The 25,460-nt window shown below is 44.8% G+C and overlaps 1 pseudogene; it reads right to left on the reverse strand.

Moving 5' to 3' along the window:
- Positions 1-4,102: 4,102 nt before the first annotated feature.
- LOC115129043 (homeobox protein MOX-2-like) lies at positions 4,103-19,002 on the reverse strand (annotated as a pseudogene).
- Positions 19,003-25,460: the final 6,458 nt, after the last annotated feature.

Here is a 25,460-nt window from a genome sequence, read left to right on the forward strand (position 1 = left end):
GAAGTTGCCAAATGTTAAGACTGATGCAGTTTCACATTAAGTCAAGTTCTGGGCTCAGGGCTTGCATGGAAAGAAAATGACAGCATTTGTTGAGCAGATGTTTGTGTTGTGTTCAAAGTGAACGATCTGGAAAGTCTAAGGATGGCTGCTGTGCTGTGTGTGAAGGGAAAAATGTCCAGATTCACCACATTTAAAGACAACAAAAAATGCCTTTGAGCATTTGATCACAGTCAACTTTAATAGATTATCATATTCCTATTGTTAGGTCCAGTAACGTATAGAAAGCTTTTTATTTCTGTCCTGAAGAAAAATGTGTTTTTTTGATAGAACGAAAATACACACACACACACACACACACACATACACACACATACACACACACACACATACACACACACACACACACACACACACACACACACACACACACACACACACACACACACACACACACACACACACACACACACACACACACACACACACACACACCAATAAATGTTGTTTCATAGTTTGGAATTAAGATGCTTTCCTTTATAGTCCTGCTTTATATAACAAGTTTTAATTTGTAATGTTTATGGCCACTTATTAAAACTTTATTTAATTTCAAACAACAATGACATGCTTAAATAGAGGAAGTCAGGCTGTAACATAATTTATAGTATAGTACACATTATGTAAGTTGTAATAACCTATATTTTGCTACAACTGTAGAGGGCTACAATTACAGTACAATGACGACCTACCCCGGCCACTTGTACACCGCCCTATGGGACTCCCAATCACAGCCGCCACTTGGGAGCCCCACTCAGTGATATTTATTCAATCCGCATTATCAAAGTATCGGGGAAGATTTGCCTTAAAATGTAAAGGTCATTTCCGATTGAGCCGACATATGCAGTGTTTACTTTCAGATCTCAGGATATAAGACCCAGATGCAGACAACTAGAACAGAAGTTTATTGACCAAACAGGGGGCAGGCAAAACACAGGTAGGCAGAGGTCCGTAATCCAGGACAGAGTCAATAAGGCAGAGAACAGCAGGAAGGCTCGGGGTCAGGACAGGCAGAGGTCCGTAATCCAGGGCAGAGTCAATAAGGCAGAGAACAGCAGGAAGGCTAGGGGTCAGGACAGGCAGAGGTTCGTAAACGGGTCAGAGTCAGGCAGGTATAGAAAGGCAGGCAGGCTAGGGGTCAGGACAGGCAGAGGTTCGTAAACGGGTCAGAGTCAGGCAGGTATAGAAAGGCAGGCAGGCTAGGGGTCAGGACAGGCAGAGGTTCGTAAACGGGTCAGAGTCAGGCAGGTATAGAAAGGCAGGCAGGCTAGGGGTCAGGACAGGCAGAGGTTCGTAAACGGGTCAGAGTCAGGCAGGTATAGAAAGGCAGGCAGGCTAGGGGTCAGGACAGGCAGAGGTTCGTAAACGGGTCAGAGTCAGGCAGGTATAGAAAGGCAGGCAGGCTAGGGGTCAGGACAGGCAGAGGTTCGTAAACGGGTCAGAATCTGGGAAACTAGGAAACAGAGTTGAGAAAGCAGGGTGACGGGAAAACACGCTGGTAAGACCTGACAAGACAAGACAAACTGGCAACAGAGAACACAGGCATAAATACACTGGGGATAATGAGGAAGATGGGTGACACCTGGAGGGGGGTGGAGACAAGCACAAAGACAGGTGGAACAGATCAGGATGTGACAGTTTACCGTGAATGCGGTCTCCAGTAATGCGGGAACATTGCCTTTAAGTTTAAATAGGACCTTCTGCTATACTTCTTTTCTTTTTTTGTGACCAAGTTTGTTTTTCTTTCTAATTATTTTCTGATGAGAGATGAACATGTTTGTGATAACTAAGTCATTTTTAGCTAATTATCTTTAAAAGTATAATTTACATATAATATACATACTTTTCTATGATGTCTGTATTGTTTATGATAGCATCTACTTTGGCTGCAGTATTAATATGCGTGACTGAGTCGTTTATCACTCATGGTGTGAAGTGACATATCAGCACCCTTACCTTCAGTTCCTGGCCCAGACAGAACCATTTCTCCATACCAGCTATTGTGAAAGTGGCTCTTATGCCAATATAAATGGCTCTAAATGCCTAAAACAGCTGTCACTCATGGTCCCCTGCCAGATTATTGGAGGGCTTATGGTTTCCTGCATTTCGTCATCGAATTTCATCCAGCAATAATCTTGTGATTTGGAACAATTTCCTGAGCACAAGTCCAATCCCTTAGTCTCACATATTCTGCTCTCTCCACTGTCACAGCTATAACTCCAGTATGGTATTAGACTTAAGTGGGTTATTATTATGTTATGACACAAATTCCATCATTATTGTATTAAACCGTAACGTAACTGACCATTTGCCATTTTGTCAATATCTGATTTATTTTGTGATGCTGAAGAACTTCATGGTGTCAGTTTGAGCCTTAATAAGTAGACCTATAGTATTTATTGGTCAGAGTGCTGTTTGGTTCAGATCATTATGATAGAAAACCCAGGTCAAGAAGACACACCGTTGGCCTTAAACATCCTGGAATGCTAACCAGCCATGAAGGATGTGATGTGACCTGATCTGCGAGTTATGCCTAATTATTTAAATAAACGTGCAGCAGTTGTAGATTTTTCACAGATGGCCTTTTTTTTATGTATCCCAGATGAACCATGTCTGGACATGTCCCAAACTGTCTGTAGAAACGGTGAGAAATTAAACCCAGGCATATCCATGGTCAATGTCATTCTCAAAGCAACTCAGCCGCTGAGAAACAGTTGAAAACGTTCAAACTCGCTTTGAAAACACTGATATTTCTGTATCTGCTTAAATTGTGTCGCCGGAAAGCGATTCTAGATTCAAGACACGGATCCTGTCAGTCAACGCCTGGATCGAAACATATTCTCCTACCAGAGAGAAACAGAAATCACAATCTTCACTACAGTTTGGGGTATCGTACTACAGTGGACATCATCTATCAACACCTACCCTATACTGAGAATGATCCGAAATCCCTTTCAGTTGGAAAAGCAAAGGAGATGCTCAGATTCAATGTGGAAAAGTCTTTAGTTGACGTGTGTTGTTCTTGGCATGGATGGTTGTAATGACAACATTACCCTTCCTGCAGAAGGAATGGTGCTCCCGAAGGGGTCAAGGTAGAAGGTTCCTTCAAGATCAGACATTACACAGTCCAGAGGTATTCCACAACAGCAGGCTGTCTACCAAACCTTCCCTTCACACTGTAATACAGAACAGTGGAGTATCATTGAAATGGAATTAGAGAAGATTGCGTTAGCTGTCTACACAATGGGCACATCAAATCCACACTGGGAGGAAATTCAATTCAAGAAATTCATCACACTGTTTAGACAGGTCTCTGGGATCTCCAGCTGGACATTTGGCTAAGCTTCACTATAAAGCCTCATGAATACGTTCCTCATTTATCCTCATTTATTCTCCAACAGCTCTGACTCACTTCCTGAAGAGTGTCTCTGTGTTCTGCTTTAATCAGGCGATGTCATATACAAACAGCTAAATCAGACTGTCGGCTAATCAAAAAAACAGAGAGAGAGAGAAGGCAGGGTTCTGAAGTCTGATGGAGTCTGACCACAACTGAACACAAATCCACTTTGTCCATGTTGTGTATGTGATTCTGAGGGAGCTGGAAAGCCACAAATCAGTTAAATCCAAACTTGCGGAGCTATTGGATAACCAGCTGGTCCTGTGCTGTAGGAGGCTACGACTCTGCCACGGCCAAAACCAGCTGGTAGTGTACCGTAGGAGGTTACAGCTCTGCCACGGCCAAAATGCCACTCTAAAACACAAATTAGAATACACACTCATACAGAAGGCAAATAAATGCTTACATTATTTCCAATATTCATTCATTTTTACTTATACATGTCTGCTATATATACATAAAAATGGTGTGAGAATGTTCAAGAACCTGACAATGACAAATACATTTTTTGATTGATCAGTTTTATTCACTCAAGAAACCATTATGTCCCAGATTTATATGTAATAAAATGCTATATATATATATATATATATATATATATATATATATATATATATATATATATATATATATATATATATTTCACTCAAAGGTAAACTTTTAAGACTTAGTGGGAGAACAATGTAAAACCAATGGATCAACAGTCAGGAGATGTTGACTAATATGCATCATTCAGTTATGTTGTAAGTAAATCAGAATAATAGGACTCACGGTAATAGCCTACTATTCAATTCAGTTCCACATTTTTACTTAAAGCTCATTGCATGATTGTTGTATTCCAAACCGAGAAAATACAGTAGAATTTAGTCTTTGACAGTGCAAAAATCCAAGCCATTTTATCAATGCAAGGCACTTGTGGAATGTTCACAATAATATCCTGTTATATTCCCCATTTACAGTCTCAGGAGCTTGAGGCTTTGCTCACAAGCATGTATTTTTTTATTTGATCTTACACATCCAGTTGATCATTCCATCCTCGTTCCATTCCTTCCTCTTCTTGCTTACCTTTACTTTCTCTTTCTTCCTCCACTCCTTAGCCAATCAACAAACACCTTTAGTCAGAACACCCGTCGTTGTTGTTTCTTGAGAGAGTATAAGCCCATGTCTTCTTTCTACTCATGAGAGCATAGTGAGTATGTAGGCCTATGTATGTAATTCTGTACCTACAAATGCAACATGATCACATCCACTCACTGCAATTTTAGACGTTTGTCCAAATGGCTGCAAAAATTACCTTTGACCACTGCGTGACCTATGTGGCGGGTCAGGGTCATAACTGAGCGTGCTCTGAGCTCTGGTCGCTGTCGTGACTATCCTCATTACCAGGGGAACTGGAGGAGTGGTGTAATCCTCCCACCATGCCACAGTACTCTGACGGCAACAGTGTTCCCTTCTTCTTCCCAAGTTCTTTTTCCCGGGCTGCTGCCCCCTGTTGACCTCCTTTAACACGCTTCCACTTCATCCTTCTGTTCTGGAACCACACCTTCACCTGGAGGAGAGGAGAGGAGACCAATTGGTTTACAGGGAAATTAGTGGAAGTTATATGACAAGGGGGTCCAACTCGATACCTGGTGGACCACAGTGACTGCTCATTTCAGCTCTTTCCTTTGGTGTCTGATTTAGACACTCCTAGGGAGGAGGGAAAACATGCAGATGCTGTGGCTCTCAAGGACTGGAGTTTGACACTTGGATCGTTTGCAGGAAAGTGAGTTGATCATAGCCCTTCTCAATAACAAGGGCAATATTAGCCAAGGTTTTAGAAAGTATATTTAGGTTAGTAATAATAATAACATGAAGAAAACATCAACAACTTTTCATTGCACAAAGTTTAACTGTAGTCTTAAGGCCTTGTTGTGAGAGAGTGGAGATGGGGTGTATATGGAGTGTGAGGGTCTGAGGTAACTCAATGCCACTGTGGGTGCGTTGGTTGTAGGGTTCTGGAGACTGAGTTCTTGGCAAATAGACCCGTCTGTAAAACCCTAGCGTCCCCCCACCTCTTCCCCCATCCCTCCTCAGTAAAACCCTAGCGTCCCCCCACCTCTTCCTCCATCCCTCCTCAGTAAATCCCTAGCGTCCCCCCACCTCTTCCCCCATCCCTCCTCAGTAAAACCCTAACATCTCACTGTGTGTTGGGAAACTCAATGTCCTGAATCTGTTGGTGTGAACCCTCCTCTATCAGTGTATGTGACTGGGAGATTTACGGTCTCAGTGAAACAGACCTCTGCCAGCGCAGCAGAGCACACACAAACACACACACACACACACACACACGCACACACACACACACACACACACACACACACAAACACACGCATGCACATGCACACACACACACACACCACAGGAGTGTGCAACCCAGCTCCCCCACCTCTCATTTCACGCACATACACACACACACACACTTCTTCCGACACACCAGCTCCCACCCACACACCCTCTCTAGCTCCCCCACCTGCCTCTTCACAATGCATGATCTTATGTAAACCCCAAGCGACACCTCATCTACCGGAGCTGGCAGCCGAGAGCCAAATGATTATCTACAAGATCGTTGGCGCCCCCCTTGGGTTGTGCCGTGGCGGAGATCTTTGTGGGCTATACTCAGCCTTGTCTCAGGATGGTAAGTTGGTGGTTGAAGATATCCCTCTAGTGGTGTGGGGGCTGTGCTTTGGCAAAGTGGGTGGGGTTATATCCTTCCTGTTTGGCCCTGTCCGGGGGTGTCCTCGGTGTCTCCTGACCCCTCCTGTCTCAGCCTCCAGTATTTATGCTGCAGTAGTTTATGTGTCGGGGGGCTGGGGTCAGTTTGTTATATCTGGAGTACTTCTCCTGTCCTATTCGGTGTCCTGTGTGAATCTAAGTGTGCGTTCTCTAATTCTCTCCTTCTCTCTTTCTTTCTCTCTCTCGGAGGACCTGAGCCCTAGGACCATGCCCCAGGACTACCTGACATGATGACTCCTTGCTGTCCCCAGTCCACCTGGCCATGCTGCTGTTCCAGTTTCAACTGACCTGAGCCCTAGGACCATGCCCCAGGACTACCTGACATGATGACTCCTTGCTGTCCCCAGTCCACCTGGCCATGCTGCTGCTCCAGTTTCAACTTCCACCTGACTGTGCTGCTGCTCCAGTTTCAACTGTTCTGCCTTATTATTATTCGACCATGCTGGTCATTTATGAACATTTGAACATCTTGGCCATGTTCTGTTATAATCTCCACCCGGCACAGCCAGAAGAGGACTTGCCACCCCACATAGCCTGGTTCCTCTCTAGGTTTCTTCCTAGGTTTTGGCCTTTCTAGGGAGTTTTTCCTAGCCACTGTGCTTCTACACCTGCATTGCTTGCTGTTTGGGGTTTTAGGCTGGGTTTCTGTACAGCACTTTGAGATATCAGCTGATGTACGAAGGGCTATATAAATCAATTTGATTTGATTTGATCATTAGTCGCAGTCGCACACCAATTGAGTCTGGGATCCCCTGTCATTTTGACCTCACTGTGTACAATGCATGTTTCACAGGGTGACACTGATCCCTGGGTGTACGTTGTAGGTAGCGCTTGATGACACTGAACCCTTTGTGTACGTTGTAGGTAGCGCTTGATGACACTGAACCCTTTGTGTACGTTGTAGGTAGCGCTTGATGACACTGAACCCTGGGTGTACGTTGTAGGTAGCGCTTGATGACACTGAACCCTTTGTGTACGTTGTAGGTAGCGCTTGATGACACTGAACCCTTTGTGTACGTTGTAGGTAGCGCTTGATGACACTGAACCCTGGGTGTACGTTGTAGGTAGCGCTTGATGACACTGAACCCTTTGTGTACGTTGTAGGTAGCGCTTGATGACACTGAACCCTGGGTGTACGTTGTAGGTAGCGCTTGATGACACTGAACCCTGGGTGTACGTTGTAGGTAGCGCTTGATGACACTGAACCCTTTGTGTACGTTGTAGGTAGCGCTTGATGACACTGAACCCTTTGTGTACGTTGTAGGTAGCGCTTGATGACACTGAACCCTTTGTGTACGTTGTAGGTAGCGCTTGATGACACTGAACCCTTTGTGTACGTTGTAGGTAGCGCTTGATGACACTGAACCCTGGGTGTACGTTGTAGGTAGCGCTTGATGACACTGAACCCTTTGTGTACGTTGTAGGTAGCGCTTGATGACACTGAACCCTTTGTGTACGTTGTAGGTAGCGCTTGATGACACTGAACCCTTTGTGTACGTTGTAGGTAGCGCTTGATGACACTGAACCCTTTGTGTACGTTGTAGCGCTTGATGACACTGAACCCTGGGTGTACGTTGTAGGTAGCGCTTGATGACACTGAACCCTTTGTGTACGTTGTAGGTAGCGCTTGATGACACTGAACCCTTTTGTACGTTGTAGGTAGCGCTTGATGACACTGAACCCTGGGTGTACGTTGTAGGTAGCGCTTGATGACACTGAACCCTTTGTACGTTGTAGGTAGCGCTTGATGACACTGAACCCTTTGTTTACGTTGTAGGTAGCGCTTGATGACACTGAACCCTGGGTGTACGTTGTAGGTAGCGCTTGATGACACTGAACCCTGGGTGTACGTTGTAGGTAGCGCTTGATGACACTGAACCCTTTTGTGTACGTTGTAGGTAGCGCTTGATGACACTGAACCCTTTGTGTACGTTTGTAGCGCTTGATGTAGCGCTTTGTGTACGTTGATGACACTGAACCCTGGGTGTACGTTGTAGGTAGCGCTTGATGACACTGAACCCTTTGTGTACGTTGTAGGTAGCGCTTGATGACACTGAACCCTTTGTGTACGTTGTAGGTAGCGCTTGATGACACTGAACCCTTTGTACGTTGTAGGTAGCGCTTGATGACACTGAACCCTTGTGTACGTTGTAGGTAGCGCTTGATGACACTGAACCCTTTGTGTACGTTGTAGGTAGCGCTTGATGACACTGACACTGATGACACTGAACCCTTTGTGTACGTTGTAGGTAGCGCTTGATGACACTGAACCCTTTGTGTACGTTGTAGGTAGCGCTTGATGACACTGAACCCTGGGTGTACGTTGTAGGTAGCGCTTGATGACACTGAACCCTTTGTGTACGTTGTAGGTAGCGCTTGATGACACTGAACCCTTTGTTTACGTTGTAGGTAGCGCTTGATGACACTGAACCCTGGGTGTACGTTGTAGGTAGCGCTTGATGACACTGAACCCTGGGTGTACGTTGTAGGTAGCGCTTGATGACACTGAACCCTTTGTGTACGTTGTAGGTAGCGCTTGATGACACTGAACCCTTTGTGTACGTTGTAGGTAGCGCTTGATGACACTGAACCCTTTGTGTACGTTGTAGGTAGCGCTTGATGACACTGAACCCTTTGTGTACGTTGTAGGTAGCGCTTGATGACACTGAACCCTGGGTGTACGTTGTAGGTAGCGCTTGATGACACTGAACCCTTTGTGTACGTTGTAGGTAGTGTACGGAGATACAGATCTTTTGTTTCACTCTTTCGTTGCTGAGAATTTTCCCACACATCAGTAGTTTATTCAAAGTTTTAAAGGCTTTAAAAGGCTACAGTTTATCATTTCAGACTTGATTTGCAGTAACAAAATTGTCATCAATCCCTACAAGAAATGTCCTTTTATTACAATCAACATAATAATTCACAATTCCTGTTGCTGCAGGATTATTTTCCTAATGTAGCAAACTGTCTCAAATGAAGATCCTATATCTGCAGTAAGCCCCTGATGTTTATAGCATGTATAACGCTGGGTGACAGTGAACTGAGCAGGCGACTGGCAGCCACGTTGGACTTCGTGGTTAGTGTCGACTGTTGAGGCGTCTTATTTCGACATGGCCAGGTATGTGCTGATCCTGCCTCGGATCTTGTTCCTGACTCCACAGATCCTCCAGTATTCGCGGCTCCTCTTTGTGATGATAAAGCTGCTGCCTAAAACGGCCCGATCGGATCGAGACCGGGCGAAGCCCCGCCCCCCCCCCCTTCTCCCATCCCCCCTCCCCCATCACGTCACCTACTGCCCTTGTGTCATCCATCCCCCAACCCCCTGATGCCCCTACACCACCCTACCCCTTCCTGTTGGCCCTCCCCTGCCCCACAAACTGCAACCCCCTCCAACAAGCCCCTGATCCCCCGACCCCCTCTTATCCAGCGTCCGAGCGACCTGCTTTCTCACAGGAGCCCTATGCTCCTCTGTAGGATTTATTTTAGGCATTGTAGCCTGCCACTCACAGCCCCAAGATAGGAGTTAAGTTTACAGAGTAAACACACGCATGTGTGGCTAATTTTCTAATAAACAGGCTTATAAGCGTCAACCGCCTCATAAAAGTCCTCTTTAAATTGTTGTTACACACAACCACACACACACACACACACACACACACTCCTCTGCCACAGTATACACCCTTGGGTGCAGTCCTAATTGTGCAATAAGTCATTTGTAAGTCGTTACCTGAGACGGTTGTTACACACATACACACACACAACCACACACACCCATTCACAAGGTTCAGTTGCGAGACAAGACCTCCAGGGGTGTGAGGGGCTCTTGGGCTGAGGCCCGACTTGTACAATTGTTGTTAGTAAAGCTATACAGTAGTTAATTGCATGATTAGGGGGATAGAAGCTGTACTGTAAGATAATAGCCAGAAGGATGTTAGACTGGGTTTAACATCCAGGGTCAACCCTCACACACACACACACACACACACACGCACACACACACTTACACACAGGATCAACCCCCACACACATCCAGATTTATGGGCCCTGTATTGGGATTGTGTGGAGAAGAGAGGAGAAGAGAGGAGAGGCAGTCAATATGAGAAGGAGTGGGGAGGGATGGTGAGGGACAGGGCTCCTAGTAGGAAGGGCCAACTCCTGGTTGGGTTGCCTGGGCTTGGCCTGGCCTGGCTGCAGCCAATACACTCTGATTGGATTTAGACAACAGATGATGAGTTCCAACAGCCCTTGTGGGTGTGCTGAGTGTGGAGGTTCATTTAGTTGAACGCATCGTTTTGAACCGTTTTATGCAGGCAGATTAGGCATAAATTATTCATTTCAAAAAAGGATTTTCAATTAAAAGTTGACCTCTTTTCATATAAAATATCGCAGAGAATAAGGAGCTTTTTCACTGCCATACATTAAGGGGAGATTAAACCTATACTCTCCTAGACTCCTAGAACACCTTGAATGGATGTTCTCCATTGAGCGTAGTGTGTGGAAATCTGTCCCTTAATGTCCAGTGTATTTCCTATTGGTGTTCCTATTGGCCCGTTCTTGTAGGTTCATGCTCTACAACATCCGCAGAGTACGACCCTGCCTCACACAGGAAGCAGCGCAGGTCCTAATCCAGGCACTTGTCATCTCCCGTCTGGATTACTGCAACTCGCTGTTGGCTGGGCTCCCTGCCTGTGCCATTAAACCCCTACAACTCATCCAGAACGCCGCTGCCCGTCTGGTGTTCAACCTTCCCAAGTTCTCTCACGTCACCCCGCTCCTCCGCTCTCTCCACTGGCTTCCAGTTGAAGCTCGCATCCGCTACAAGACCATGGTGCTTGCCTACGGAGCTGTGAGGGGAACGGCACCTCAGTACCTCCAGGCTCTGATCAGGCCCTACACCCAAACAAGGGCACTGCGTTCATCCACCTCTGGCCTGCTCGCCTCCCTACCACTGAGGAAGTACAGTTCCCGCGCAGCCCAGTCAAAACTGTTCGCTGCTCTGGCCCCCCAATGGTGGAACAAACTCCCTCACGACGCCAGGACAGCGGAGTCAATCACCACCTTCCGGAGACACCTGAAACCCCACCTCTTTCAGGAATACCTAGGATAGGATAAAGTAATCCTTCTCACCCCCCTTAAAAGATTTAGATGCACTATTGTAAAGTGGCTGTTCCACTGGATGTCTTAAGGTGAACGCACCAATTTGTAAGTCGCTCTGGATAAGAGCGTCTGCTAAATGACTTAAATGTAAATGTAAATGTAAATGTGTTGGAAGGGAATTAGAGAAACATCTGGTCTCTGACACATGCCATCAGACTGTCCCTGCACACCCACAGACAGCCAGACCAGCAGTGCTGGCAACACACACACACACATGCATGCACACACACACGCATGCACGCACATGCACGCACACACGCACGCGCACGCACGCACGCACACACACTGCACAGATACTGTACATCAAAGAGCCTCTGTGGTTTGGTTTGGAAGTGATTACATTCAGTGCGTTAGCATGACATGTCCAAGCGCTTGCTAGTGTCAAAAACATACAGGGTTTTTCATTCCGAGGTTTTTAATAGAATCCATATCAACTGTCGTTAGCTGCCATTTTCAGTGTTCACTTCACTGTGACTCTTTGAATACAAGTGTCTGAGTTATTAGCGTAATTACAGTATTAATCATGTAACTGCGATTCCTTTAGTTATTTTGTTCACACATTTTTCTGATTTATTTGATCATCAAAGGGAGAAATAAACTGCATCGTGTTTTGCTATTAACTTGTTTTTTTAGCAAGACAACAGGTCTTACTTTTTCACATTTACATTTTTTTTCACTTTTCACATGCAACTTGTATTGCATTTTTTCATATGCAGGTAACATACTTGTCTTTCTGTGAGGTCGAGGTTGACTGCTATCTCATATCGCCTAAGTCTCGTCAGGTAGTTGTGGTGCGCAAACTCTGACTCCAGTTCCCGGATCTGTTCCTTGGTGAACGCTGTCCTCTCCTTCCTGGGCTTGCTGTTCACGTCAGACTTATAGCTCCCGTCCTGGGAATCTGAAATGAAAAACAGAACTTTTTCCAGACACAGTTGAGTCGCCAAAAAAGAAAGGAGAACAAAAGGGGTGTGAAAAAGGAAAGGATTGTGGGATAAACTGCTGAAACACAAACCAAGAGCTAAACCATTATCAGTGCCAATCACCTTTTATTATGGGGATATTGGTCATGCACACTATAGTGTCTTCCTGGGCGAGGGGCTGCATGAGAAGAGCCATGCAGGGAGTACTGTCCCAGAGCCAAGCTCACTCAGGCAACCTCCAAATATGCTCTTTCTCCGAAACAGACTCACTCATCTTTGCTCGCTCCTTAGAGCATAGGGGCGGCAGGGTAGCCTAGTGGTTAGAGCGTTGAACCGGAAGGTTGCAAGTTCAAATCCCCGAGCTGACAAGGTACAAATCTGTCGTTCTGCCCCTGAACAGGCAGTTAACCCACTGTTCCTAGGCCGTCATTGAAAATAAGAATTTGTTCTTAACTGACTTGCCTGGTTAAATAAAGGTTAAAAAAAAATAGAAAAAAAATAGAAAGAAACAGACTGATATCTCTCAAATACCATTAAGTTGTAACACATTCTTACTGTATGTGAACATTTCACAGATCAATTTGCCAAAGCCTCATTTCTTTGAAACCTAGGCGACACAGAGAATATGTCTTATAACAATCATTTGTTTAACTGGAAAGCTGGTGAAATTGTCTCAGCCTCTCTCCAGTACTTTAGCACTTGTTTGAAATAGACGTTTTATCCAAAAGGATAGGTAATGTTTGATGCTAGCCAACTCAAGACTGTAGCTCTATTGTTGAAAGACAAAAGTGATTCCAAGAGCTCATCTCTGGTGGATCTGAGGGTAGATGAAGCTGAGGTCCATCAGGGGTGGGGTCATGTGAAGCGGTAATGTACACTACCGTTCAAAAGTTTGGGGTCACTTGTACATTTCCTTGTTTTTGAAAGAAAAGCCCATTTATTAAAATAACATCAAATTGATCAGAAATACAGTGTAGACATTGTTAATGTTGTAAATGACTATTGTTGCTGGAAACGGCTGATTTTTTATGGAATATCTACATAGGAGTACAGAGGCCCATTATCAGCAACCATCACTCCTGTGTTCCAATGGCACGTTGTGTTAGCTAATCCAAGTTTATAATTTTAAAAGGCTAATTGATCATTAGAAAACCCTTTTGCAATTATGTTAGCACAGCTGAAAACTGTTGTGCTGATTAAATAAGCAATAAAACTTCTTTAGAATAGTTGAGTATCTGGAGCATCAGCATTTATGGGTTCAATTACAGGCTCAAAATGGTCAGAAATTAAGAACTTTCTTCTGAAACTCGTGTCTATTCTTGTTCTGAGAAATGAAGGCTATTCCATGCGAGAAATTGCCAATGAACTGACCCCATAAAAATTAGGTTCATGCTGCCTCTGCTATGTGGGGTGTGTAAGTAGCGTGATAATGTGGTGTGGTAATGTGGGTCAGTAGGGTGTGGACCTCCCAGCTATCACCTAGTAGGCTGAACAATAGACCAATAGATACACAGATCAGCTGAGCACCAACCATGGGCCTAGACATAAAATGGAGCATGGTCTGAAAGCCCACTCTACATGGCTAAAGCAATTCAGACGATGACAGGGAAGAGAGTGTTGTGTGTGATTTGTTGTATATTTGATTGACGTTAAGTAGACTTGAGAAAGACTTTCCAGATTGTAATTCCTTTTGATCCAATTGCCTGTATTTAATCCAGATTGTAATTCTTTTTGATCCAATTGCCTGTATTTAATCCAGATTGTAATTCCTTTTGATCCAATTGCCTGTATTTAATCCAGATTGTAATTCCTTTTGATCCAATTGCCTGTATTTAATCCAGATTGTAATTCCTTTTGATCCAATTGCCTGTATATAATCCAGATTGCTCAATTGGATTCTGAAAACGGTCCATTAATGAAATCCTTTCAAATATATTTTCCCTTATAGATGTGGCTTAAAATTGGGCAAACATCAATGGATTTCTCTAAACATCACACTTCAGGGCGTCAAATGCATGGAGTTGTAATTTACGCGCTGTTCTTTAGTCCGCGCCACACAAAACCAGCTGACATTTTTTAGTTCAACTGTAAATGTTGGATGTGTTGGATATGTTGACAAACCAAATAGTGTCAGAAAAGAGTCTTTCTCTGCCACATCACACAGTCACAGCACAGCTTGTACCCTCTATTCATGGCACCTCCATTTGTAAAAACAGAATATGGGACAAAGAAGTTTCTGGAAATAAGTTTTCAAACAAATTGTCTTTCACACAGTTTGGGGATTATATTTCATTTGAAACAATTGTTTAATGATTTATACCGTACAATATATTGCAATACTCCTTTAATATTCCCACAAAATGTATCTACAATACATTTTAAACTTTGTTTTGCATTCTTTGTTATTTACCAAGGTGAATTTAACCTATTATTTCACTATTGCCACATCATTGTTATACCATTGCCTCATCAGAAATAGAAACTTAAAAAATGACCATGTTGCCTTTTGTAATGTGCCAGGGAAAATAAGGAAATGTGATTTGTGTTAAAGGTGTTCCAAATGTCCATGGCAGCTCCTGGGTTATGCTTCAGACTTCTACTACCTGTCAATCAGAATTGCACCCTGGTGTAAAACTGACCTGAGAGATGGGAAGTGAAGGAGGAAAGTTAACTACTGGACACAATTGCACGTGTGCTTGCTGGGAGAATAACACAGATAAATGCAAATCAAATGTGCCCATCCTATCAGTGCCCCAATAAAATGTGCCCATCCTATCAGTGCCCCAATAAAATGTGTTGTTGCACGACGCCACTGAAAGCAGGTGTCAGTGAAATGGCTTCTGGATACGGAGAGCAGTCCTCTTGTCGTGACCCTACGCTGATGTCCTGAATCAGCCTTTGTGTTTGCATACATGTAGCCACCAGGAAGTACAGCCACTGTGCTAGTAACTTATTAAGGACCTGATGTGTCTAGTCTCTAAATGGATAGAGCTTGCATTACTATGGTGTCTGTCGATAATAATGAGGGCTACAGCCATATACAGCCATATTAGGTCTAGTGCTGTGCCCTGAATGACGAGTCCAACGCATTTAGCCATTGGCCATTTTGAGACTCCACCCGGGGTCCAGATCAGTTTGTCCCTTACACCCTCAGCGTTCTCAAAGGCAACACAGTCGTTCAGTGGCCAGGGTGTAAAATTATATCACCGACTTATGTACACACTCACACGTGCCACTGACTGTGCTCATCTCAAAATAGCTGTTTAACAAATGTGGAAATGGGACCTAACATAAACCTTTTTTTATTATGTAACTCTTCACAGCACAAAAATGAGAATTTCTGTCTCTAATGGGCAATAAAGTTATATTCCATTCCATTCCGTTCCGTTGCATTCCATTCCGTTCCATTCCGTTCCATTCTATCATCCATATTGCAGTGGTATCCAAAAGTAGTATGGATGAATTCTCCACTACCATTATAAGCCTGCTTTTGCGCACAGCTGTTGCGGCTAATGCTATAGGTACATACATTCTACAGCCATAAATACTATGTAGGTTTAAACCTATCAAAAAGCCCAGGTGTGGCCGTTCTAACAGTTTAAAAGGTGGCTTCACAGAAATAACACCGGTAGGACATTAATCCCCTGGAGGAAAATGTCACTGTTGATTATCCCTGGGAGCCTGAAGGGAGAGACAAAGAAAAACTTGGCTGTCCCAGGCTATAACCCATAACATTGGTTTGAGGGCTGTTGAGATTGGAGAACATTAAAGGAGAACCAGTTTAATAGTCTAATTAGAATGGTAGATTGAGGTAAAAGTGAGTCAATCCATCTATGTATATATTGCAAACGGCAGAGGTAAATCATCACCCTGATTACAGTAATCAAATCAAATCAAATGTATTTATATAGCCCTTCGTACATCAGCTGATATCTCAAAGTGCTGTACAGAAACGCAGCCTAAAACCCCAAACAGCAAGCAATGCAGGTGTAAAAGCACGGTGGCTAGGAAAAACTCTACAGTACCGCTGAGAGAGTATCAATCTGTTGTTGAGACAAATGGAAAGGCAATGGATCTAATGCTTCACATAACAGAAGATGACTGCAAATCAGTAATGTATCTCACTAGCTCATGTCTTTATATAAGATTGTCCCTAGAATTTATAAAGATAATTTAACCTTTTTTTAGTCCAATGGTTTAATTGAATTTTGATCATTTTGCTTCCCAAAAATATTTCCTTAATAGATTCATTAATTTAATATATGTTGTTCTACTGAAAAGGAAACAAAATGATGGTATGAGAATTAATTGCATTAATTGCACTTGGGTGAAATGAAGTACAATATCATATTTGATGTTTACGGCCTTGCTGCCTAGGGTTTCACACAATAAGATGTTGTTTCTAAGAAGCGTTGCCTGCATTTATTTTAAATATGAATTAGCAAATCAAGTTCCAAGCCTAATTCTACCTCGTTAATTTGTAAACACTTATTCCGGAGATGAATGAATGTCAATACAGTTTGGAAAACAGTTGAGATAAGCTAATATAAGACAATCAATGTATCAAGATAATATAAGATATTTAAAGAAGCTATAACATAAGGTCTTATAGTGAAATGTCTTCCCGGTATGTTAGTACAGTTAAGTGTTAAATTACAGATATCCTTTGTGCAGTAGCTGGTAATTGAAATTAATAAATTACATTTGCAATTAGACATTAATTAAGAAAACAAAATTATATTTAACATTAAACTATGAGCATCAAGCAGTCGGTAATTGAATAAGACATCAGTTTTAATCATCAGAACTAAGTCTATTTCAAATAACCTTGAAGTTGAATATTTATACCACAAAAGTATTGGCATATGGCCATCAGTATTATCCGGACAACTACTGTAACAACAAGGCCCAAACGCTCAAACAAGCCTACTAGTAAGTGAGGTTAAAACTAAGAACTTACTTTCAAACTAAAAGGTATGCGCCGGAATCTTAACTTCTCACGAGGTTCTCCAATGTAGGATCACTGACACATAAAACTGCAGCGCGTTCAGTGATCATGGAAACATTAGCCAATTAACAAGAATGCAACAAATAGACGTTTTATTACTGTATCACACACTGTTCTCTGCTGTTTCAACATCTGTGGAACTGTCTGCTGACACAGAGATATGAGAATAGACAAACCAAACACTTCAAATCATTATACTCCCTCGCTATGTGATGAAAACTCCTCAGTGAGTTTTGAAAGAAACTACCAAAACCTTGAGACTGAATGTCGCGGTGGTCATAAAGAGGAGACCAAGGCGCAGCGTGGTAAGCCAACATAACTCTTTAATAAAGAGAGAACACTGAACAGAACTAAACAAAACAACAAAACGAACCGTGACGCTTGTGCAGAACAGGCAACTAAACATAGAATATAACCCACAAAACCAAAATGGAAAATGGCAACCTAAATAGGATCCCCAATCAGAGACAACGATAAACAGCTGCCTCTGATTGGGAACCAATTCAGGCCACCATAGACCTACATTACCTAGACATACAAAAAACACATAGATATACAAAAACCCTAGACAGGACAAAAACACACATACCCATCCTCGTCACACCCTGACCTGACCAAAATAATACATAAAACATAAATAACTAAGGTCAGAGCGTGACACTGAAGTCAAAGCTAAGAGAAGAGGAGAGAATAATGTCCTCATTGTCCTCATCTTACCTGAGCTGTGCAAGTCATCTTTTCCTTTACTGTTCCGTCTCTGTTCCGTCTCGTCCGGGGACATCGTCTGTCGTCCAACGTCCCCAGGAACACACGACACACCTGTAGGGTCACTACTACCTCCTAGACCATGGTTAGTCTGGAATCCACACAGATTCACGGTCCCTCCACCACACAGTTCGGAGACTTGCCTGTCCGGAGGAGGCAGGCAGAGGCCATGCCTGGTGTTGGGTGAGGGAATCTGGGGGACATGCCAGGGGTCTGGTGGGCCTGGTGCTGTGAGTGGTGGGGGTGCTGTTGATGCTGATGGAGGAGTCCTCCACGATGGTGGTGTTGCTGCCCTCCGTACGCCTCCTCCCCCCCAGGTCCAGGGTACCCCCCACAGGGGGGCGAGGAGTCGGGCAGGTTGGAGTAGGTGATGTGGTCGGAGCGTCCGTGCAGCACCAGCGGGGACTGGGTAAAGGCAGGGTGGGGGTGCAGGCCCTGGGCCGGGGCGTGGGGACTACGGAGGCACCCAAACAGGGAGTGATCCATCACGGTGCTCCACGAGATCCACCCGTGAGACGAACTCCCCTCCGAACTCTCCACCACACACACAACCACCAAAACCTCCAGGAACAACCAGACACTAATAGAGACCACAAGACAGAGAGAGAGTAGAGAGGACTGAAGCCAGTTGAGGGAGGTGTGCGGACACGGCGCCTCAAATCAGGGTTCTCCTCCACGGCTCTCTCACCTCGCACCTCCGTGTGCCGCGTTAGTTCCCAGGGAGAGAGATCGAAGCAGGAAGGCAGAGCTCACAGTGTTGAAAGGTAAGGCCTCCTGTAATCCTGAGCATGCAGCTTGTTGCCAGGCGCAGCGCTGGTCAACACTGACTATGCTGAGATGGTAGACGGAGAGGAAAGACGGAGGAGAGGAGAGACGGAGGAGAAGAGAGACGGCTGAGGCCAGAGTGGTTCCAGGGAGAAGGTGGTTCCAGGGAAGTTGGGAGAGAGAGAGAGAGATAGAGAGAGGAAGGGAGGGAGGGAGGGTGGGTGGGAGGAGGCCGAGGAGGGGGGATGTTATATATAGGACGTAATGTGAGAGGGAGGCCGGGTCACTGGTGAACTGCTAGGCTACTGACCACATGTATACGATCTTCCTCCAAAACGCAACGCACAATCAAACTGAACCATTCCAATGGCCTGGCCTCAGGAAAAAATGGACAATTCATTTTGAAACCACCCGACCCCCGTCTATACACTTTCTTAGAAGTGCAGTGTTGCGTCATACTTCAGGGGGTTGGATATGGGGGTTCGGGGTTCAACACCCCAACATTATCTGCTGTTTGTGTGTTTACTGAAATAGGGGCTGATGCATTAATATTTAGGTGTATAGGTGGTTTGAAAATATGTTTTCTGTATGTGGCCCTGTACTTGACTGATAAATATCAACTTTTTTTTTTATCAGAATCAACAAATCTTTATCCCCCCCCCCACTACCCTCCCCCTCACACACACACCTAAGCATTGATACCCTAGTAGTTCAATATGTCATTCTTTAAATGTATTTTCATTTACTGTCAAAGTTGCACTTTGATCTGAGTGTTTTCTGCCAATAGAAATAAAACTCACATTCACATAACTTCATTGCAATACAGTACAGTAACAAAAACAAATTATGGAAAATTATAGGGGTGTTGTTGAAACGCAATAGTGAGAAAAACTCATTTAGCACAATGAAATTACTGTTATTGTTAGTCAAAGTGATTCATTTGGCTGTTGTTTTCACCAGCTTTTCATTTACAATTGTGTACGAAAAAATGACCACAAGGAAAAATGCCTTTGGTATCAACTGAAAATATCCATATATTCCCAAGGTGGTGGTTTTGTAGAGATGGGAATATAACAGAGATGTGTGAAGAAAACATCACGAACAAGGAGATCAAATGTTACAATGGAAATAAGAGACTTTGATACCCATGTCTTGTCATAGCTACTATATATATATCAGTGCACTGATTCTTAGAAATTTTATATATTTCAGGGCAAAGTTATCAGTATTATGCGATTCATAGTTTCAAGCAGATTTGTAGAAATTTCATCAAATGAATTTCTACATAATGAATATATATATATATATATAACATAACTAGCACTTTGGATACCATGCGTTGTTAGAGTAGAGTTTTCTCAGCGCTGTAGCCGTATACAAAGATTCTTAGGCTGCACCAGCACATCCGGTGGTCCTGGAGCTAGGGGTCCTGGAGCTAGGGGTCCTGGAGTTAGGGGTCCTGAAGCTAGGGGTCCTGGAGCTAGGGGTCCTGGAGCTAGGGGTCCTGAAGCTAGGGGTCCTGGAGCTAGGGTCCTGGAGCTAGGGGTCCTGGAGCTAGGGGTCCTGTAGAAAAACACTGTGTTTACAAATTAGGCCAATTAGTAACTGTGTAAAGTGATTTGTGGGTTTAAGCCCTCGTTGAGTATTTATGATTATATGGTTTCGTTTTGGTCTGGGGTATGGAGGCCGGCTGTACAGTAGAATGAAGGTAGGTGCCCCTAGGGGTAGATGTTGCTCCCCAGCTCAGCCTGGAACTCCTTTGCAGACACTCTCACACCACAACGGAGACCCCTAACCCTCCGTAACTTACACCCGGTTGGATTTTCAACAGGTGAGTCCTTTCACTTTTTTCACATTGCGGGCCGTGGCAGGTGTGTGTCAATGTGTGTGTGAGGGGTTGAGGCGGTGTGTGTATCTGTGTGTGTTTATATAGCCTCTATAGTGAATATGATAGACATTTAACTGCTGCTGTTGGTTCACCCTGCAACCTGGCTTTGTCAATCAGTCTGGGTTGACAGTGTGAGAAGGATAGCCTGTGCATTACCTACAGAGCTCACATCCCGCTAGCAGACGATGCATTAGAAACAGTAGTCCCTCACTAACCTCAATAGCTTTGTTTGTTGTGATGCAACAGTTACAGTTCAAATATACATATGGATCAAAATTGTGCTTGTAATTTGTTGAATCATCTTCAGATTTTAGTCTTAAAATGTTTCATGTCAAAATAAACTGAAATAAACATCAATAATGTTTATAGGCTGCAGTTCCTTTTAATCAGAATTTGTTCTTAACTGACTTGCCTAGTTAAATAATGGTTAAATAAATAAATACAGTTTACTTGCGGCCTGCTATGTTTAGTTGCCTGTTCTGTCTTTTGTACTGGGATTTCTCTGAACTTCAACTTCAATGCAGTCTGAAGTTTTAAATGGCTACATATTCATTTGATGAGTTTTAAAACGTCAACTTTCCAAAGGAAGAACAGTAATGAAGCCTAACTTTGGTTCTGTTGCTTTATTGTGGTGCCTTTATTGTTGAGCCTCAAAGAGAGTTTCCCTGGATCCTTCCTCAATGAAATACAAACTAACTCTGTTGCTTTGTGATATCAGAAATGGAGTAGGCGTGTGTGTCTGTGTGTGTGTGTGTGTGTGTGTGTGTGTGTGTGTGTGTGTGTGTGTGTGTGTGTGTGTGTGTGTGTGTGTGTGTGTGTGTGTGTGTGTGTGTGTGTGTGTGTGTGTGTGTGTGTGTGTGTGTGTGTGTGTGTGTGTGTGTGTGTGTGTGTGTGAGTGACTATCTGTAAATCCCTCCGTCAGCCACTGTATCAGATAGACTCAACAGCCGTGGCATCTTTCTTCAGTAGATGCCAGCTACTGTTTCACAGAGATACAACTATTTCAAAGCATGTAAAGACGTTTCAGACTCTTTCTACAACAACGTCATGTTTCATAGTTGTCATGGTATATTCAATGAATCATAACACAGGGATAATGTTATTTCAACAAATGTAAAAGCAATTCAGACTTTTTTAAATATATAACATACAGTATAATTAACAGTGCATTCGGAAAGTATTCAGACCCCTAGACCTTTTGCACATTTTGTTACATTACAGCCTTATTCTAAAATGGATTAAATAGTTTTTTCCTCTCATCAATCTACACACAATACCCCATCATTACAAAGCAAAAACAGGTTTAGAAATGTGTGCAAATTTATTACAAATAAAAACCTGAAATATCACATTTACATAAGTATTCAGACCCTTTACTCAGTACTTTGTTGAAGCACCTCTGGCAGCGATTACAGCCTCAAGTCGTTGAGTATGACGCTACAAGCTTGGCACACCTGTATTTGGGGAGTTTCTCCCATTCTTCTCTGCAGATCCTCTCTAGCTCTGTCAGGTTGGATTGGGAGCGTCGCAACACAGCTATTTTCAGGTCTCTCCAGAGATGCTCAATCGGGTTCAAGTCCGTAATACAGTATGAATCCAGCAGATATTTGACACTGTGCAGAGTGTGTATCTATGTGAGACCATCTGACTCAAGTCTGTGACTCAAACTCTCTTCACCACTATCAGGAATAAAGTATTCCATGTTGTATACGCCACACTGTCAAACCTTCTTAAACTGATTGGTTTCTAACAAACACAAAATCCACTGACAGTCAGTAGTCATATTTGTTAAATGAGTTAGTCTTTTTGTTTTTTTGTATGATCTATTATTGTAAATCCTCCTGTCTTTCCAACTTCTCACTCTCTCTCTCTCTCACTCTCTCACTCTCTCTCTCTCACTCTCTCACTCTTTCTCTCTCTCACTCTCTCACTCTTTCTCTCTCTCACTCTCTCACTCTTTCTCTCTCTCACTCTTTCTCTCTCTCACTCTCTCACTCTCTCACTCTCTCACTCTTTCTCTCTGCTTCTGACTCTCCCTGTCTCTCTTTCTCCCTCTCTCTCTCTTCTTCAGTCCCGATCTCTCTCTCTCTCTTTCACTCCACTTCCTCTCTCTCCCTCCCCCTCTCTCCCCTCTCTCTCACTCTCCTTCCCCCCACCTCTCTCTCTCCTTCCCTCCCTACCTCTCTTATTCTCGTTCTCTCCCTCCCTCTCACTCTACTTCCCTCCCTGCCTCTCTCATTCTCATTATCTCCCCTCTCTCTCTCCCCCCTCCCACTCTCTTTCCTTTCCTTCCCTCCCTAACTCTCTCTCCTTCCCTCCCTACCCCTCTCTCTCTCTCTCGCTCCACTTCCTCTCTCTCTCCCCTCCCTCTCCTTCCCCCACCTCTGTCTCTCCTTCCCTCCCTACCTCTCTATCTCTCATTCTCTCCCCCACCTCTCTCTCTCTCTCCTTCCCTCCCTACCTCTCTCATTCTCGTTCTCTCCCCCTCCCTCTCTTCCTTCCCCCTCCCTCTCCCTCTCCTTCCCCTCGCTCTCTCTCTCCTTCCCTCCCTACCGCTCTCATTCTCGTTCTCTCCCCCTTCTCTCTATCCCCTCCCTCTCGCTCTCCTTCCCTCCCTACCTCTCTCTCTCCTTCCCTCCCTCTCCCCCCCCTCTCTCTCTCTCTCTCTCTCTCTCGAGCTCTCCCTACCCCTATCATTCTCGTTCTCTCCCCCTCCCTCTCACTCTCCTTCCCCCTCCCTCTCACTCTCCTACCCCCTCCCTCTCTCTCTCCTTCCCTCCCTACCTCTCTCATTCTCGATCTCTCCCCTCCTCTCTCTCTCCCTTCCCTCTCTCTCCCCTTCCCTCCCTACCTCTCTCTCTCCACTTCCTCTCTCTCTCTCCCCTCCCTCTCCTTCCCCCAACCCTCTCTCTCTCTCGTTCTCTCCCCCTTCTCTTTCTCCCCCACCTCTCTCTCTCCCTCCCTCCCTACCTCTCTCATTCTCATTCTCTCCCCTCCCTCTCACTCTCCTTCCCCCTCCTTCTCTCTCTCCTTCCCTACCTCTCTCATTCTCGTTCTCTCCCCCTCCCTCTCCCTCTCCTTCCCCCTCCCTCTCTCCCTCCCTCCTTCCCCCCCCTCTCTCTCTCCTTCCCTTCCCCCACCTCTCACTCTCCTTCCCCCTCCTCTCTCTCTCCTTCCTTCCCTCCCTCCCTACCTCTCTCATTCTCATTCTCATTCTCTCCCCTCTCTCTCCCCTCCCGCTCTCTCTCCTTCCCTCCCTAACTCTCTCTCCTTCCCTCCCTCCCTACCTCTCTCTCTCTCTCTCCACTTCCCCTCTCTCACCCCTCCCTCTCCTTCCCCCACTTCTCTCTCTCCTTCCCTCCCTCCCTCTCTCCCTCCCTCCTTCTCTCTTTCCCTCCCTCTCTCTCTCCTTCCCTTCCCCCACCTCTCTCTCTCCTTCCCTTCCCCCCACCTCTCTCTCTCCTTCCCTCCTTCCCTCCCCCTCTCTCTCTCCTTCCCCCTCCTCTCTCTCTCTCTCTCCTCCCCCTCACTCTTCCCACTTCTCCCCTTCCCCCCCCCCCACCTCTCCTCTCCTTCCCCCTACCTCTCACTCTCCTTCCCCCTACCTCTCACTCTCCTTCCCCCTACCTCTCTCTTTCCTTTCCCCCACCTCTCTCTCCTTCCCTCCCTCTCTCTTCTCCTTCCCTTCCCCCACCTCTCTCTCCTTCCCTCCCTTCCTCTCACTCTCCTTCCCTTCCCCCACCCCTCTCTTTCCCCTTCCCCCTACCTCTCTCTTTCCTTCCCTCCCCTCTCTCTCCCCTCCCTCTCTCTCTCCTTCCGTCCCTCCCTCCCGCTCTCATTCTAGTTCTCTCCCCTCCCCTCTCCCACCTCCCTCCCTCCCTCCCTCCCTCCCTCCTCTCTCTCTCTCTCTCTCTCTCTCTCTCTCTCTCATTCTCTCCCCTCCCTCTCTCTCTCATTCCCTCCCTCCCTCTCTATCTCATTCCCTCCCTCCCTTCCTTCCCCACCTCTTTCTCTCCTTCCCTCCCTCCCTCCCTACCTCACTCCTTTTCATTCTCTCCCTTCCCTCTAAAGCTGACATGCCATATGGTTGAATGGTTTCCTCTACTTCTCTTCTTCAGGCTCTCTGGCCAACTTCCTAACTGCTATTTCATTCTGCAAATGGCTTTGTACTAAGCAACTGCTATTACCCGCATAGATCTAAGTGTATGACTAATGGTTTTTAAATGCATGATTTATTCATCTAGCGGTTTTCTTGCCGCCACAGAATATAACAAATGTATTTCTCCTAAATGTGTTGCACGCATTCCCTGCATTTCTGATCATGTCCAATGATTAATATGTTCCAATATATAAACTGTGGTTCAATGGGGGCTGGTGACTATGCAATGCCTATACAGAACATACCAGACCATGCACTCTGAGACTGGATCCCAATTTACTACAGCGGAGGTGTCATGCCCATAGGAACTGAATGGGTCACATTCAATTTGATCCTTAAAGTGTATTTGATGGCCCGAGGTTTGCATCATCCAGACTGTGTCACATCCGGCCGTGATTGGGAGTCCCGTAGCGTGGCACACAATTGGCCCAGCATCGTCAGATTTGGCCGGGTTAGGCCGTCATTATAAATAAGAATTTGTTCTAAACTGACTTGACTAGTTAAATAAAGGTTAAATATAATTGTTTTAAATAAAACATAAACATAGTCGGCTACTTTATGAACACACTGCC

This window comes from Oncorhynchus nerka, linkage group LG4, assembly GCF_034236695.1.
Source record: "Oncorhynchus nerka isolate Pitt River linkage group LG4, Oner_Uvic_2.0, whole genome shotgun sequence".
Lineage (NCBI taxonomy): Eukaryota > Metazoa > Chordata > Actinopteri > Salmoniformes > Salmonidae > Oncorhynchus > Oncorhynchus nerka.